The following is a 4,786-nucleotide window of genomic DNA, read 5'->3' on the forward strand; positions in this document are numbered from 1 at the left end:
GCTATGAAGAAGTGGTGCCATGAAACCAAAAAGTGGAGAGTTTCAAGGAGCAGGAGTGATGACTATGTGAATACAGCAGGGAGGTCAAGAAAGCTTGGAATGGAGAACATCCGCTGGACTTGGCAGCCTACAGGGGACACTGGCAAATCGAAAGAGCAGGTGCAGTTAAGTGGTGAGAACAGACACTAACTACAGTAGGTAGTGGAGTGACTGGGGGTGAGGAAGTACACACAATGTGAATGAAGCTTGCCTAGGTAGGGAATACCTTGTGGATAGACCTTGAAATCTAATATTCAAAGGACCTGGTTAAGGCCCTAAATCTGCCACTTATTGGCTTTATTATGTAACATCCCTGCAGAGTCCACTTTCCTGTTTATACCATTCGAATGATGTCTATGTTACAGAGCCCTTTGTACAAGTTAAATACAATAGAGCATGTGACAAAGCTGTTAGATGGCTCTTCCAAATTTTTCTATTAACAAGCCATTTGAGAAGCAGAAATTCCTAAATAATTCTATAGAGCAGGCATCTTACTTGTGTCTACCCACTGTAACAAAACATCCCCAACTTCAGTCATTGGATTGTCCACCCCATAAAAGCACAGGACTTTAGAGGGAAAACGAATCATATATAATGTCTTAAATAGACCAACGCTCTCACTTTACACATGAGGATCTAGAGGTCTGATGGGAAGTGGAGGTTAAATGATTTGTCCAAAGTCACACAACTAATTACAGGTAATGGCAAAGCCAAGTATAAAAATCAGCCCAACTCCTGACTCAGAGTTTCCCTAACCCACCCCGCCCCCTGCTTCTGCATTATAACACCTTTTCTTAATTCTCTGCCATTTGAATTTTGATCTTTCCTTTTTCTGTCAGTGAGAAGATACAGTAATTGGAGCTTTGCTGACTGGGAGAAAGGAAGAGGTGCTTAATTTGAACCTCTAGGAGTTCAGATGCAAGCTCTTTGAAGACATTTTTGAACTATCTCCTTCCCTCTTATTCTCCATGCCTCCAGGCAAACACCGTAAACTTAGTCTAGAACCCCAGAATCAGCCAGCAGCAGAGTAACTAGTGCTGCTATGTATTTCTTTCAATTCTCCCCTTTCCTAACTGAAGAGCTCTCCAAACATCAACATTAAGACTGTGTTGCAAGATAGACCTTGAGTGATTCATGGGACACCCTTGAAAAACAACTGTTATAGAAGGTTTATATTCTGACAAGAATAGAGATGCTGTTTTCCACACTATACTAAAGTATTTACATCTCCATCTCCCTTTCTAAGCTGCCCAAAGCAGACCAAGTGCTTTAATCTCTATCACCCAGCAGAATAACTGGCACATAGTAAGGACCCTATTTATGGTCATGGAATGAATGCATAAAATAATTCACCTATAACTCTCTGTATTAGTTTCTTTGTTTTTTTTTTTTTTTTTTCCTTTTTGTCTTTTTTTCATGTCCGGCAACGGGACCGCAACCCTCGGTGTCGCGCCCGCACCTCGCTCAGCCAGTGAGCGGGAACCAGTCTGTATGTGGGATCCGAACCCTCGGCGGGAGCGCCTCTGCGCTCCCAAGCGGCGCACTGTAGCAGTGCGCCACCGGGCCAGCCCTGTATTAGTTTATTTCTTAACAGAAAAAAATCCCTAATTAATTGACTTCCAAATATTATTTTTCTTCCCTCCCTTACACCCTCAGTCTCCATCCTTTCTGCCTAGATTTCCACTAAGCTAATTGGATCATATATTTTGTCTTTCACTATAGACTTTCCATGGTATATAACACCTTATAGTTGACTAAAGTTAAAGGAACTGTTTACAATATCCTTTGTTTTGTGAACTAATAACGTAATAAAATATATAAATGATCACAAATATATTTAGAAAGACAACCTAATAAAAGTCACAAAACTTTTAAAGATTTTTTTGGTGGTGGTGGGGTGCAGCTGGCCAGTATTGGATCCAAATCTATGACCTTGGGGTTATAAGGCTGTGCTCTAACCAACTGAGCTAACCAGCCAGCCCCCAGTAATAATAAACACTAATATATATGAATAATAGAGAGTATTTGATAGTAAAAGGATTTTTTTTTCTCTCTCATATGAGCCTCTTTCTCTACTTTCTAGAGCTCACTTTTTACATTCTCTTTAAAAGGGGGAAATGGGTTAGCTGTATTCTAAGATCTCACCTTGTTCTCTTTCCTTTCACATATTTTATGGACCTTAACTTTGAGTATTTCTTGTCATCATGTGTATTTTTCTGCTTTATTTGAACTGTAAGGTCTTTAAAAGAAGGATTGTCCTCTATATACGAAAGTGATGTTTATTTTTAGTGCTCAGTATTTTTAAAATTTTCTCTTTTTTTCGAAGCAGCTGTGATAGTCTAATACTTCTCCAAAAGGAAGATCATGATATAAGAAATTGAATACTCTCACAGGATGAAGATACAAAAGAAAAAAAAGAAGCAGAGTTTAGGTCTGAGTCAGATATTGAAGAGGTATGAGGTGATAAAAAAGAGATATGTTACAGGGAAATAACTCTGTTGGGAGGCTGAGGCATTGGGAAGAAAATTAAATTCACTAAACATTTGAGTGCTGACTCAAGGTAGTAAAAATTTGGTGATAGGAAAGGCATGATTCCTACCCTACTACAGTGAAGGAAACACACACGTAAACACAACTACAAGATAAAGCAGACCTGGACAAAAACAAAGTTACAGAGAAAGGAAATTCTAGGAAGAATTCTTTCTTTCTTTTTTTTTGTGTGGCTATCTGGTAGAGGGATCTGAACCCATAACCTTGGTGTTATAAGGCTGTGCTCTAACCAACTGAGCTAGCAAGCCAGCCCTCTAGGAAGATTTTAAGAATAAAATATTACTAATTAAAGGTGAAAATTATTCAGAATGCCCGACATACTAACGTATGAGGTTGCTTTTATTCACTCCTGGAATCCATGAGGGTTATTTCCCCAAATAAGACGCATGCCTCATTTTGTATATATGTCACCAGGTTTTTACTTACTGCTTTTCCTAAATTTGGGGATATATTACAGAACTGTACTTAAGATTCTCAATTACCATTTAAGCCCTGTGAATGGGATTTCTTAACTTACACATTTTTATTAAGTGAATCTTAATAAAAATATTTTGCCTTGCATTAACAAATCGTGTAGTATCAAAAGATTCAGAGTTTAAAGGAATCCTGATAGAATATATGGTCAACTTATAGATTTCTCAGTAGTATGCAGTAAAAAAGTCAAATGCTATAGATGGACTAATAGCTACTTGATTTCTAAAGTCATATTAAAAAGATTCACTCTAGATTTTTTAATTTGTAATAATAGCACAATATAAAGTCAATAGCTCTTGATTTTCTTGCTATGTTATATCCAGTGACCACTGATGCTAATGTGGAATATTTCCTGCTAGTTATTCATTTATTTTTTAAAAAGTCATTTTTTCCCAGAGACTAGGCAGGAGATAAGATGTCAAGGAGTAATAAGTAGTGAAATGAAAAAGGAGAATGCAAAGGAACCAAAAAGAGAAAACATAAAAGTGATGTTTTTCCCCAGCCCCCAACCCCCGTGTATGCAGATTGACAGAAAAATTATAGCAGAAATTGCAGACTCCATTTCACCAAAGACAGAGTGGCCTTGGGGAATCAGAGTACTGGAGAAAAAGTCCAACAAAACTGCATTCTCATCCAGGCCTCATCTGACTTGCTGGGTATGGCTTGGCCAAGGTCATTTACCCTTCCTTTGCCTTAATTTCCTCAAATGTTGAAAATAGTTATTTGCCTCTTTGAGTTACTGGGAAGATAAATGAAATAATGCTTCAGAAGCATCCAAAACTGGTCAGAGAAAGGTGCTATAAGAATACCAAGTAGTACTATTATTATTAAACTGTGTATCCTGTTGGAATGAGTCATCTTGCTGCAAAGACACATAAGCAATTCCAAGTGTGGTGGGGACCAGAAAGAATGAAAGAGGCAAAATTCTCAGGTGGTGTTAAGGGAGTTCTCAGTTGCACTGAAATTGACTCTGGTTCAAAGGAAAGGGGGAAGGGGGAGATTCGGGGTTGGGGGCAAGACTTATTAAGTACAGCAAGGTGGTTATACAAATAGACATTTGAAATCCTACAGCCAGTTAGAATCCGGGTTTTGTCACTCACTACTATGACGGAGGGCAAATCACTGTTTCTTTGAACTTCATTTTTCCCATCTGTAAAATGGGGATTATAATAGTATCTATAGGGGTGTTGTAGGGAATCTAAAAATATACACTGCCTCAAGGACTCTGTAAACTATTATTGAAATTTATGGGAGACAGGGGAAGGTAGAAATCCACATTGATAATTAGTGAATTTTTTTTTTTAAGTGAGAGAAAAAAACCGAGTTTTTATTTTATAAAACATTATGTGACTCGCGGGGCCTGGGAAAAGAAAAACGTTTTGTCAAGTCCGAATCCACTCATATTTCATGGGTCCACAGTAACTAGTCAAACCTTTGCTATCTGGCACACAACACACAAACAGGAAAAGCCTTCCGTGTGCTTTAATAAGAACAGCTTTCTATTTTAAAAGGATATATATATGAAAAATCGCTTGGATATCCAATAGCTCTTACAAAACGAAGCTCACAGGCTGTGTTTTTGTTGTTTGGAAGGGGCAGGAATCAGGAGCGCGGGATTATTATGCTGCCTTGACTGGCGCCCGGGGCGGGGAAGCTTTCGGGCAAAGCCCGGGGGGCAGGACGCGCGGCTGATCGATCCCGGAACCTTGGCGCGGCCGGGGGC

This window comes from Galeopterus variegatus, unplaced genomic scaffold (assembly GCF_000696425.1).
Source record: "Galeopterus variegatus unplaced genomic scaffold, G_variegatus-3.0.2 Scaffold428, whole genome shotgun sequence".
In the NCBI taxonomy this organism is placed as follows: domain Eukaryota; kingdom Metazoa; phylum Chordata; class Mammalia; order Dermoptera; family Cynocephalidae; genus Galeopterus; species Galeopterus variegatus.